At 44.1% G+C, this 13,857-nt stretch overlaps 1 long non-coding RNA gene across 1 annotated transcript in view; it reads left to right on the plus strand.

Moving 5' to 3' along the window:
- LOC135107805 (uncharacterized) overlaps window positions 1-12,044 on the plus strand; it is a 186,206-nt gene extending 174,162 nt beyond the window's left edge. Inside the window, exon 5 of the long non-coding RNA XR_010272000.1 lies at window positions 11,620-12,044. This is a non-coding gene — a long non-coding RNA (uncharacterized LOC135107805). The remainder of the gene's footprint in view (window positions 1-11,619) is intronic.
- The last annotated feature ends 1,813 nt before the right edge of the window (window positions 12,045-13,857 follow it).

Genomic DNA, 13,857 nt, shown 5'->3' on the forward strand with positions numbered 1-13,857 from the left:
ATTGCTACTAATAACGAGGAGGACAACAGCAACAACAATATAATGATGGTAATGATTACGATGATGACGAACAAGAAGGCCAAGAATTAAAGCAAGAACAAGAGAAGAATTGATAAAGAATGATAGAAATAACAAAAAAGAATAAGATACTATCATTGCTTTTCAATAAGTGTAAATTACGTCATTCGTTTTTATTATGCATTTTATTATCGTACTTATTTTAGTTATTCCTTGGACGTGGAGTGTTAATAGATCGAAACGCTCTCTCTCTCTCTCTCTCTCTCTCTCTCTCTCTCTCTCTCTCTCCTCTCTCCTCTCTCTCTCTCTCTCTCTCTCTCTCTCCCATAACAGTTCTCCCATTCCTCCGTTCCGTACAGCCGTGCTCAACTCTGGTTACTAATTAAGTCTAGAATGACTGTTGGTCTGAGCTTGGGTGTCGGACATATACTGCCAGATGGCGTGACTCTCTCTTATTCCCGCTCTGAACCACCTGGGTGCAATTCCCATACCATAATTAATATGCAAAACTCGCCATAGAGCCGCAAGACAACGCTCACTTCTCGCGGGATTCTGACCCCTTATGGATACCCTGCGGTGGGCTGAATCGCGCCGCCCAGTACCGCGGGTTGTTGGGCTTGTTTTCCCACTTGTCAGTCTGAATTACATGCATTTCAGTTTGATGCAAGAAAGAGTTTGAAAAGTGGCATCCTCGAGACAAAAGATGAGCCCTTCTGCGGGAGGACTCAAGGGCCAGACTCGCTCGTGTTCCCGCCCTGGCACTGAGGCCGCCCTTGAGCAGCGTCTTCGTGCGGGCAAATATGAAAACGAGTGAGAGAATTACGAGTTTTTGATTTGGTCTGTTCTCTTCCCAAGCCTCGGATCTGGCGTGTTACTGTCCTTCGAACGAGAGGCGCCGATTGAGTCATTCCACGCCCCTGGGTAAGTAGAGGAAGGGAAAGACCGGGAGGGAGAGGAGCAAGGAAGAGGAGGAGGAGGAGTTAGGGGTAACCGGGGGTTAAAGAGGAAACTAGTAGGAGTAAAAATCACGTAATGGAAGGAAGGGGGATGAAAGGGAGGGGCTGAGTGACTAGTAGTTGAATAAAAACACACAAATAATAAGACGCGATAAAGAAATAGTGTGAATAGAGTGGGAAGGAAAAGAGAAAGGAAAAGGAGGAGATATTCAGCTGTATTAAGGGTCATTTCCCGCCTGTCGATCGGGAGGAGACATCCTTCACACGAGGGAGGAGAGAGATTTATGGGTGACGCTTCACTGCTGCGCCGCCTCCGTGCTGCGGGGGATGCTGCGGTACCTCAGTGGTGCGGTGATGCTGTTGGGGTACGGTTATAGCAACACAGTCTAATATTTTGATAGTTTCTCACCATTACTCTGCGTTACATTATCAAAAGAGATGTGATGTTATGAGTGAAGTAAATTACATCACAGCCACCACTGTTTAGTATTTTGACAGCTTCACAGCATCCGCCTCGCAGCATTACATAATCAAAGGAGCTGTGATGCTATGAGTGAGGTCAGTTGCAGCATCACAGCCTCCACAGTTTGATGTTTTGACAGCTTCGCAGCGTTAGGTAATCACAGCAGCGAGTCATTTACGCTGTGACTGGTAAGACTGAATGAGTTTTACGCAGCATCACTTCATCACACACACACACACACACACACACACACACACACTTCTGCGGGAAACACATCATAAAACACGGCGGCTGTGGTGTATATATTTTGTTTTTACCATCGCTGTTTGTCATCTGTTGCTACTTTGCCGGGTGTAAATTGAATTAATGGAGACATTGCCAGGAGAGGCGATGTGTGGGACCGGCCGCTTTGTTTTTCTTGTGTTATTACTTCCGACGTCAAAAATATTGCCCCATCAACGCGGCTGCCCATTTTTTTTTTTTTTTTCTTCACTTTTTTTATCTTTTTTTTTTTATCATTCGTTCACTTCAAGATATTACTTTGATCACTTTGCTGCATTATCTTGGTTTTTCCCTCGATGGCCTAAAGTAAAATTACACCAACGTACGAGTATCTGGAATATTTTTACCACATCTCAGCCAAGAATTTGTGTTTTTAAAGCTGATAGCATTCCTGTTTATAATTTCCGACGAGAGAAGAAGAATCCTCGTGACGGAGAAAGAGAGAGAGAGAGGAGAAAGACTGGAGGTGGCCACAGGTTGCTGCGCGTATCAGGCATAAAACCTGTTAATTTCATCACTTTCTGTGGATGATAATAGTCTAGATTAGCTGTAGGAGATTACGTGTTATCAGCACTCCTTGGCGTCTCTGAACCCCGGGCATTGCTGGCAGGCGGCGGTGATCGATGCAGGCCCGCGCGAAGGAAGAAAACGGAGACTAAACAGGAGAGACTTCGCTTGCTGGATAGTTCAAGAGCTGATGTAAAAAGTCTACCCACTTCTGTCTCCTCCTCTAATGCATTGGGGAGAGAGAGAGAGAATTAATGTTTAAACGATGTGAGGCATTAATCTGTCTCGTTAAACTGATCATTGGCGGAGTGGGCTTGAAATGCACTGTCCATAGTTCATTTTCACGATAGTTTTCCAAGTGCCTCTGTTTGCTGTTGACTTCAGACTCATTGGGCCGACACTCCCTCACCCTATGGACTCATCACAACTCATCACAACTCATCACTCTCCAGTCCCTGCCTGTCTGTGTCTGTCATTGCCATTGTTCAGCCAGAGTTTTTAATCGACGGCAGATTAACTGTACAAATAGAGGCAGCAATCACAAGGCCGTTTATGACGTGGAAATATTAGCCAGATGAAATGCAAATAGTAAGACCTTATGTAACTTATGTTCTCTTTGATGTCCGCCTCTCCTCTCTGCCTCTCTAGCCTCTCTCCTCGTGAACTCTTAGCCCCGGGACTCGCAGGGGCTGAAATTGTGCTGTCTGTAGTTGTGTACGTACGAGTAAGTAAAGGAGGAGGGACGCGCACACCAGCTGGCCTGGTTTGTCCTTCTGGGAACTGCCACAAAGGGAGCTGTGTTGTGTTTACCGTGAGCATTGTGAGAGTAACTTCCTCATGCACGTGTTTGGCTTTTTGGAGCATTCAGCATCATCACTTGGTTATTCCTTGCTGTTATGCTCTTGTTGTTGTTGTTGTTGTTGTTGTTATTGTTGCTGTTGTTGTTCATATTGTTGTTGATGATGATGATGATGTTCTTCTTGTTCTTGATGTTGTTGTTGCTGTTGTTGTTGTTGTTGTTGTTGTTGTTCTTCTTCTTCTTCTAGCTCCTCCTCCTACTCCTTCTCTCACTTCTTAGACTCCAATTTCCATTCCTCCTCCTCCTCCTCCTCCTCCTCCTCCTGCTCCTCCTCCTCCTCAGATGTCGGCCCGCCCAGCCCCATTTAGGAAGACCCCCACTTCTCATTTAAATACCTAATGTCATCATCATTAGAGAAATAATTACATTGCCCCGACCCAAACTTTGATACGGTATTAAAAAACCCGGCTGCTGTCTCCCCTTCGCAGGCCCTCCCCTCCTCCAGCCGCACTTTTTTTTTTGCTCTCTCTCTCTCTCCTCTCTCTCTCTCTCTCTCTCTCTCTCTCTCTCTCTCTCTCTCTCTCCTCTCTCTCTCTCTCTCTCTCTCTCTCTCTCTCTCTCTCTCTCTCTCTCTACCGTCCTTCCGTTTAAACGCTCCCGTCTCCCTCAAGAGTCTCCCTATATCTTCTCTCTCTCTCTCTCTCTCTCTCTCTCTCTCTCTCTCTCTCTCTCTCTCTCTCTCTCTCTCTCTCTCTCTCTGAAGCTTCCTCACTTACGGGGATACATTTTTTTCTCCTCCATGACTCTCTCTCTCCTCTCTCTCTCTCTCTCTCTCTCTCTCTCTCTCTCTCTCCTCTCTCTCTCTCTCTCTCTCTCTCTCTCTCTCTGAAGCTTCCTCACTTACGGGGATACATTTTTTTTCTCCATGACTCTCTCTCTCTCTCTCTCTCTCTCTCCTCTCCTCTCTCTCTCTCTCTCTCCTCTCCTCTCTCTCTCTCTCTCTCTCTCTCTCCCCGCCCCCTGAGGTCGAAAAAATGTGAGGTCTCCGATGAGTTGATCCCGAGTAATCACGAATTTAATGAAGGTTTCTAATGAACACGTCCACGTCCCTTGCGTCTGTTCTCAGCCTTACAGTGGGAGGTGTTTGCGCCGCCACGCTTCGCCACACCCCCGTCAATCTGCGTGTTTTGTGGATTTTTTTTAATATTTTCTACTCTGTCTCTTTCGTTTTCTTTTTTTTCTTTTTTTTTTTTGTCATTATTTTCATTAAGGGTTTTTTTTAGTTTTTTTTTTTCTCTCTTCTTTCCTTTTTTTCTAGTTTGTTAAGAGGGAAAGACCATCTGAGATTAGTTTTTTTTTTTTCTTTTTTTGTCTGATCGTGGGAACTAAAAATTGTTGCCCTGTCTTTCCTTAGCGATATATTTTTGTATAGTCTTTTTGTGTGAGTGTGTGTGTGTGTATGTGTGGTATGTGTGTGTGTTGTTGGTGTTCGAAATTATGGGAGAGCTTGAATGACTGGCTGAAAATTAGAGATGGTGAAATTTATCTATTTATTTATTAATCTTTTTATTTATTTACTTATTAATTTATTAACTGTTTAGTCTTTTTTTTTCCGCGGCGTGAAGGAGGAGCAGGTTGTATATAGCCTGGAAGAACTCTTGAGATAAAGACAATACAGAGAAGCATCACCTCTTCTCGCCAGCAGCTTCAGGTCGCCACAGATGCGATTAGATTCTCGAGATAAAGACAGATGCGATTAGACTCTCGAGATAAAGACAATACAAAGAAGCATCGCCCTCTTCTCGCCAGCAGCTTCATGTCGCCACAGATGCGAATAGATTTTTTTTTTTTTTTTTTTTTTTGCCATTTTCAAGGTATTTTATCATATTGTTATTATTCGTATTTATTCATCTATTTTTCCTCCTTGTTTGCTTTTCATCTTTATAATTCTTACTTTTTTTTATGTGAACTTTCGTTGCAAAGTAAGTATGGCACTGTACTTCACTGTATTTCAATATCAAGCACTTGTTAAATGTATTTTGAGTTCATAGTTTGTGTTGATAATATTTTTTCGTAGTCATCATAATTTGATTTTTTGACTTGTATATTCTGAGCCTTCATATTTATTTATTGTTTTTTAATTTATTTTTACCTCAGTTTATATTCTTCATAATTTCACCATTCTGCATAAAAAATTCCTACCATATCTTCAGCGATCACATTCATCTCACCGAAGAAAAACAAAAACAAAAACAAAAAAAAACAATAATAACATCACAAAAGTAAATATACAAAAGTTTGTCTTATTAACTTTCATGGCATATTTTCTTCTAATTACAACAAGACTAGTTAATTACCCCCTGCAAGGCAATCAGTGTCGTCCTTTACGCAGCCTGTTTGCTTGGAGTCAATAAAAGATTACCGTGGCAGACGACACCAGCAAAACGCGACTCTCATCAAATACCAGACCGAATTTTGAATTCATGTAAACACGACGCTCAGCATGAGAACTAACAAGAGAACACAGGGCGCTCCTCCTCCTCCTCCTCCCCCTCCTCCTCCTCCTCCTCCTCCTCCTCCTCCTCCTCCTTCTCCTCCTCCTCCTCCTCCTCCTCCTCCTCCTCCTCTTCCCCTCGCAGGCCCCCAAGGCTGTAGTAGTAGACGTATGTTCTCTTCATAGGAGATCAAAGGCTGGCTTCCTCTCCTGTGTACATCCTCCGTCTCTCTCTCTCTCTCTCTCTCTCTCTCTCTCTCTCTCTCTCTCTCTCTCTCTCTCTCTCTCTCTCTCTTACACATTTCCTCTTCTTCCTCCTCCTCCTCCTCCTCCTCCTCCTCCTCCTCCTCCTCCTCCTCCTCTTCCTCTTGCCAGGTCTCTTCTTTCCTTCTCCAGCTGCCAGACCTCGTTTCTCTTCCTCCTTCTCCTTCTCCTTTTCCTCCTCCTCCTCCTCCTCCTCCTCCTCCTCCTCTTCCTCCTCTTCATCCCCCTCCTCCTTCTCCTCCTCCTCCTCCTCCTCCTCCTCCTCCTCCTCCTCCTCCTCCTCCTCCTCCTCCTCCTCCTCCTCCTCCTTGTGCCTGATTTCCACCTACGTCCTCCTAATCAGTGTGGGTTCTTACTTCACCTCACGTAAGGGCGCCATATGACCTCGGTGGTGCGGCGCAGAATTTAAATCAATCATTCGTCTTAATTTTCTAAAATACTGATGAGTCTACCTCTATTCCTCTCAATTATTAACTAAAGAAAGGACGTTAATACATTAAGACGCGGCAAGAATTTCGATTTGTGAGGAGTTTCGTGTGTGATTTTCCGGTTTCATTATTATTATTATTGTTATTATGATGATGATGATGATGATGATGATGATGATGATTCTTCGTTTCCTCCTACCGTCCCTCCCTTCTCACGTCCATGCAGCAACGCCATGCCTCCTCCTCCTCCTCCTCCTCCTCCTCCTCCTCCTCCTCCTCCTCCTCCAGGCCTCTCGTCCGTCCGAGCTGAGAGTGCTAACAAATCCACTTCATAAAAGCCTCTTTCTTAACTCTCCGCCGCATCAGTTAATGTTGAATTTACTTAATATTTGATGGAAAGGGAAAGTAAAATGTCAAATGCATATATGACTACGATTTCCATTGCTTATTGCAGAAGAGGCCGGGTGTGTCTGCTGCCCCGCCCGCCGCGCGCCCGCCCAAGATGAAAGCTCAAGTTGGCCACTCAGAGATGACAGTCAAAGGCTCCCGGTTAATCATATTGAAAGTAAATGCCGTAAAAATGGCGTTTTTCTCTCCAAAAGTAAGATTAATTGCCGAGTCTTATTATCCAGCCAAAGAAAAAGTAAGGAAAAAGAGGATATTCCAGCCTGTGCGTCATGATTAAAGAAAGTTTTATTCCTAGTGTTCCTCTGAGGCAAGAAGTAAAAGCTTTGTGCGCTATTTGAGGAGCAAACATTCATTCCTACAATCATCATAAAAATGGTGTTTTCATAAATATATCATCACAGACATTTCCACTTTGGATGTGCTACAATACTTAGGTACACACGCTTGAAAGCTCGTTTTGTTCTTTGATTTATAATTCAGACCTCAGCTGAAAATGAAGTGTTTTGTTCCATTGGGAGAGTATCGGAGCAGGATTTTACCCGCCTCTTAGTGGAGGGCCGGCGAGCTAACCTGGCACGCTTTACTATATTTGTATTCAGCGTCACTATTATTATTTTTTATATATATATAACGACATATTTAATTGACGCGCAATGAGTCCTGGCACTCCCTTCCGGCGAGGGGCGCGTGTGGCTGGCGGCGTGTGGCATCTGGCGGCGAGGAGGCCTCACTCCACCACCTCAATGGAGATAGAAAAACAAATACACGCTGGCTATTGGAACAAGCCGCGCGGAAAGGGAATACGTTATTAGGTCATTCTGTGATCTGCACCTTTGAGAGCCCGACCCCAGTTTCCGTCCACTTCTTGTCTTTCTTTTCCACTTGGCTCTTCTCGTTCTAGTGAATGGCCGCCCCTCCAGCGGGGACTGAGTGAGAGGAGGAGAGGGGAGCGAGGGTCACCCCACGCCCCACGGCCGCTGCAGGGGGGCGGGCAAGTATAAGCTCTTTACTTCAAGGCTGAGCGAGTGAGTTCGAATATATCTGGAGAGGAAATACGAACGAAGTGAAGGAAGGATGTGTTGAGGGAGCCGGCTGCCTCTTTGAGAGCTTTTTAACTCCCCACCCCTTTCCTCCCTCCCCCGCCACGCCTTGTATGTGGAGCACAGTATGTCCGTGCACTGTGCCAAGAAGAAACAGGTTTTCCTCACAGTAGCGACATTTTTCATAAAGTTCCTGCCTCGGAGAGTCCCAAAAATTTATATTATATCTTCATCCTTCAAGGCAGCGGAGGCGGCACACGGATCTGTACCACCAGCATTGCAAACCTTGACCGTTTATAGAGGAAAGCGCTTTGTGTAATCCTCCCCTTTGGACGGTACCGATTCCTTAGATGTAGTTGAATTCTTAGCTGTTAGTTAGCGCTCATTGCGGGAAGCGAGAAGGAGCCGTGTTCCCATAAAACTCGAGTCCCTTACCCCTTCAGTACCCCAGTCCCTTCCCTACCCCTTCCCGTCCACCCTTCCAAGGCACCCACGCCACCCTCCCTTTCTCACATCTCCCTCTCTCTCCCCTCCCATCCTGTTCCCCGTTTCCACTTCTCCCAGCACACTCTCCCCTCTCCCGGCCTCTGAAATGCAAGGTAAACTGCACGCGATGCCCTATCATGATATCATTGTCTTGCCCTTCCGGTCTGTTTGCAATTTGTTCTTCGTTGTAATTAGTAATCGCTTCTCTTGAGTGTTGGTGAAGAATATGTGTGTGTGTGTAGATGTAAGTGGGTGGGTGCGGGGGGGAATGGTGTTTGTCTCTGTATGTGTGTTTGTGTGCTTTTTTTTCTGTCTGTCTGTCTGTCTGTCTGTCTGTTTATCTGTCTATTTCTTTGTGCATTTGTATATATCTGTCTATTACCCTCTCTTTTTTTTTTTTTGTCAGTTTGTCTGTCTGCACATCCGTCTTTCTGTCTGTCTGTCTGTCTTACCATCCACATGTCTGTCGATCTGTCTATCTGCCTGTCTGTCTGTCTGTCTGTACATCCCCAAGTGCAGAAAACGAAAAAAAAAAAATCCCGCCGTCATGATTTCGAAGTAAAAATGTTTGCAGGTTTACTCTTGAAGTTTAGTATTGAGTGAGTGTTTGTAGAAGTATTATCAAGACTACGTACTATTAATTGCCTTCCCACTTCTGAGAATCCAATATATTTACAGAGGAGAGGATAAGAGAGAGAGAGAGAGAGAGAGAGAGAGAGAGAGAGAGAGAGAGAGAGAGAGAGAGAGAGAGAGAGAGAGACAGACGGATAGACGGACACACAGACACAACAACAACAATAACAGTAATAATAATAATAATAATCAACCTTGAGAATTTGTAACATGTTTATTCTTGTTTGTGTTTATTCATTACTTAGTCTCTCTCTCTCTCTCTCTCTCTCTCTCTCTCTCTCTCTCTCTCTCTCTCTCTCTCTCTCTCTCTCTGGTTCGCTACTTGTTTAATCAATAATTCTCTCCTCATCCGTCTGTTTCATTTTACAACAAGACAAGGAAATCAAGCAAGATACGTAATGCCCTCCTCTATTTTTTCCCCCCTCATCTATCTTCCTCTATTTCGTTCTCTCCCAATTACATATTCCCTTTGCCTCTTTTCGGAATCGCTTTCGAATTCTCCCTTCCATAAATTCCATACGCTTCTCCTTACACATATTTAAACTCCGTCTGCGTATGATTTTTTTTTCTCCTTTTTTTTTTATTTCCTCGACCTCCCCCCCCCCTTCCACCAGCCTCTCGCATTATACAGTTTTATGCTATCCTTTTCCTTTTTTTATACGTCTTTATATTTTTTCTTCCCTCCGCGGCTGCGTTTCCCTCCTCCTTCTGCCTCACCGTGTTGCTTTCACTCCCGCAAAACCTCATGGTGATAAAAACATGAAAGGGAAAAATTTACATATCAATGCCGCCACGGACCGCCGCCATATACATTATATTTCGTAATGCACATCTTCTTAGCCTAAGTCAGCGCGCCAGCCAGTAAGAACCGAGTGACAGCACCTCGCCGGCGTCTCTGATTGGCTCTCCTGACGGCGCGGGACAGTGCCTTCGAGAAATATCCGCGGAAATGGAAAAAAAAAAAAAAAAGGTTCGCTCACTCGTCTTTACTTAAGTCGAGGATTTGAATCGAGAAAAGCGTGTGGGTGTGAGTTTTTTTTATTTTTTTTTATTTACTTATTTATTTATTTTTTTTACTCTCTTTTTTTCCAGGACGCTTTATTTCCAGCTATGAATATTGTATTGGTGAGGTTCCCGAGGCGGCGTGATCTGTTCCTTGAATTTTCCCGATGGCAGGCAGCAGACAGACGATGGAAGAAGGAAATAACAGTAAAAAAAAAAAAAAAAAAAAAAAAAAAAATGACTATAAGGATCATGCTCTTAAAACATTTCCTGGTCTTATCTCGTCCGTTTCCAACATGGTCTAATGGATCTTATGATATTCTAGGATGTTTTCTTACTTATTAGGACAGTTTAATAAGGCTTCTGCACCATCAGTGGAGAAAAAAACACCCATAGGAATCCGACTGATCACTGTAGCTTTCTAAAACGTTTGTACCATTTTTAGGACAGTTTAATGTGGATTTTTTTATCATCAACTAAAGAAAAAAAAGAAAAAAGAAAAGCACCCATGAGAATCTCCGACTGATCATCGCTCTGGCCTCTGAAAATAATGGAAACGAAATTCTAAAGCAAGAATACGAATCTGATACACGCGTCCAGAGGAAGTGTTGTCCTCGTGTTCCTGAATTTCTCCGCGAAAAAAAAAAAAACGAAGAAAATAAATAATAAGAGAATAATAGCCAGTGCGTGTTAGTAAGTGCAAAGAAAGTGCCATCCATGTGTTTCTTGAATTTCTCAGAGACAAAACTGGAAGAAAACTAAATAATAAGATAGGTTAAGAATTAGTGTGTGTCTGTATGAGCAAAAGAAGTGTTGTCCTCGATTTCTTTACTTTCTCAGCGATAAAACAGGAGGTAAAGAAACAACAGCAACGCAGGACAAGAATCAAGTGTTTTTCCTCCTACACAACTGTTCATGGGGACAATTAAAGTCGTTTTAGAGAATTATCAAGAGCAGTGAGTAGATGATTGATCTGAATTTTGGCGCCACAATATATGGCTAACGTTATAAGGCGCATCTCTAAACAATAAAAAAAATTCCGCACCATTTGTTTAAAAAATACTGGTTGGTTTCTGTTGCAACTAAGCACTGTGTTATGTTTATCTGTCTTAGCAGTAAAGTACGATTTGGTTATTTATCTTGCTTATTTCTGTATATTTTCCATTTATTTATCTCATTGCTGCATCATGAAGGGTAGCCAGGGCAATTAGTCAGTATCAGATTCGGAATTAGATGTTATGTTTACTTTAATGATTGGATGATTGGTTGGTTCAAGATTGTGACATACTTATTTAAATGTTATGAGTGTAATAATGATAATAATAATAATAATAATAATAATAATAATAACAATAATGATAATAACAACAACAACAACAATAACTAAAACTAAATACGTAAAGATAGCCCCGGATAAATATTCAAAACCCGTCCTAACGAATGAGTCAAATCTGGAGAACGGGGAGCCGCCAGTGACCAGATTCTTGAGGCGCACAAAGGCTTGCAATTACTCGCTTGGAGAACTTGCTGGTGGACTTTTTTCATCTTTTTTTTCCTCCTCCTCTTTTTTTTTCTGTACGAGTGGGCTTCGAAGAGCGACGGAAACCACCTCACTCCCTCTTTGCCAACCCACCCCTCCTCCTTCCGGACACCCATTCACTTCCCGGACATGAGAACACTGAGAGACGCGAGGCTGGAGGAACAGAATCAAAGAGTCGTCCTCAGTAAAGGGTCGTGACTTCTCAGTGAGGTGATCAAGGGTTTAGATTTACATGTAGGGTCGCATTAAGGATCGCCTCGCATTCCTGAGAACCATTCCTGATGAGTAACGAATTCCAGTTGATCAGACAAAGGACGGGCGATCTATGGGACAAACGGACAAGACAAGGCTGGGCTGGTGCGGGGCGAGGCGAGGCGGGCCTGAAGGAGGACGCCGCTCTGCTGGTGTGGGAGACCTGCCAGAGGCCGCCACCTGCCTGCCGGGTGGCGCTGTCCTGTCCTCACATTGTTATCCAGCCTCCCTCCGATTTCCGACTGGCCTACTGCCTTCCGAACCTCCCCCTCCCCTCCCCTGCCCTGCCTCCCTCCCCACTAGTGGTGCTTGGACGCCTCTCTCCACACACCAATAGGATGAGGGAATTCAAATAGGGATAATGAGATCCTTGTGTATTTGATTTAAATAGATATTTTGCTCAGAGTGTATTGTAGCAAGTCTAATGCTTTATTTTCTTGTTTTATTAATCGGTTTTTCTATATTATGTTCTTAGAATTTTGTGTATAAAGCAGTCTTATTTCACTTGCAAGTATTAAAAATAAAAGAAAAGAGAGTATGTCTTCTTAATTCCTAAAGGTACTGTCGGATGCCAGATATCACGGCTTGGGTCAAATGTGTTCATGGGAAATGGAATTGTATATACTGTAATATATAATTCTATGAAATTTTAAATAGATGTAACAGATTTTGAAATTTAACGCAGTTCTATTCAGACACAGTATAGCAGACAAAAAATGTTCTCTGAATTGTGTGGAGCCTTTTTCTTTTTCTTTTCTTTTTTTTTTTTTTTTTACATATAGAAAAGACTGTCTTCCGTCAATGAAAGGTATAAAAAAAGAGCTAGCATAACAGTCTTTTAACCTGCCAGCGCGTCCACACACCTGCCAGGCACCAAGGGCACGCATGCACCAATCACTACCGAGGCGCCGGAGACAAGGAGCAAGAACATAGCCAGAACAAGACTAAAAACATTCATCGAACTGACTCAAAAGGAAAAAAAAAATCAGGAGGTGAGAGGGAAGCGGACAGAAGGAGGCTCTGGTGGGGGTAAGGGGGAGCCATTGTCAGGATGGAGAGTCCCAGACGACAGCTGTCCGTCCGTCCTCGCCTCGTGATGCCGTGACCACTCCTGAGACGCGCCCTGGAGACTCCTTAAGGATACAGTCGCTCCTTCACGCCAGTCACTAGGACACATCCCGAGAAAACGAAGTAAAATCAATAATAAGGAAGAAAAATTGTATAATAACCTTTTAATATTTACAGAAAAGGTCAAGAAAGTCGTCAGAGCAAAGACAAGTCCCTTTGTTTACCGGTTAGACTCGAAGCCCGCGTGTACTCCTGTCCCATAACAATTCAGGACGCCCCTCGCTCCGCCCTGATCTCCAAACCTTCCCATGGCGAGCGGGGAGACGCGGGGGGCGGCGGGAGGAGGGAGGCAGCCACGGGACGCAAGCTGCACCTCCCGCCGGGGTACAAAGGGTAATCGGAAACTGTCGCTTTTTATATGCAAAACTGGTGTCACTTGGGCTAAAAAGCGATTCCTCTCTGGCGTTTGCTCTGTAATTTGCTGCCATTCCCATTTTGCATACGTAGGGGAGAGGTCCACAGGCGGCCATTGTTCCCCTCCACCAGTCAGCCAGTCAGCCAGTCAGTCAGGGAAACGTTAGGTCTTGTATTGTTCAAGTCGCGCACACCTCCACTCTCTCCTTCACTCTCATCTACATCTGCTGGCCGGAGTGCGAGTATATCACTTATTTTATCATTTTTACACCAGACATTAGAGGTCGTTTGAGTTCCCGCAACGAGCCAGATTCCTTGGACGTGCTTACGGGAGTGTTGGTTCAGTTTTTTCTTCTCTTATTCTGCCGGGCAAATATACACGCAAACGTATTCACTTCGGCGCAAAAACTGGAATACAGACGAGTTGGCTTTAGCTTTCCTCTTTTTTTTCTCTCACTCTCTTCCCTCCTCCTCCTCCTCCTATGCCTCTTACCTCTTACCCCCTTCCTCCTGCTTCTCCTCTCCTCCTCTTCCTCATTCCCTTGGTCCCGATGTACATTTTTTTTTCCCTACCTGGCAGCATTGTCGGTGACCATGAAATATGTGTTTTTTCCCCCTTGGTGTGTCTTGAGGCATATTCTGATCTTGTTTAGCCATGTACGCTGTTCGTCATCCGGGGAAGCGGCGGCGATTGAGGGTTTTTTAGAAGCATGCTGTAATTAATCACCCTCGCCTGGAGTCCGCAATACAGAGGCGTCTCCCAATCAGATCAGCGCCAGATGTTATAACTAAGTAGCTCACAG

This window comes from Scylla paramamosain, chromosome 16 (assembly GCF_035594125.1).
Source record: "Scylla paramamosain isolate STU-SP2022 chromosome 16, ASM3559412v1, whole genome shotgun sequence".
Taxonomy (NCBI): domain Eukaryota; kingdom Metazoa; phylum Arthropoda; class Malacostraca; order Decapoda; family Portunidae; genus Scylla; species Scylla paramamosain.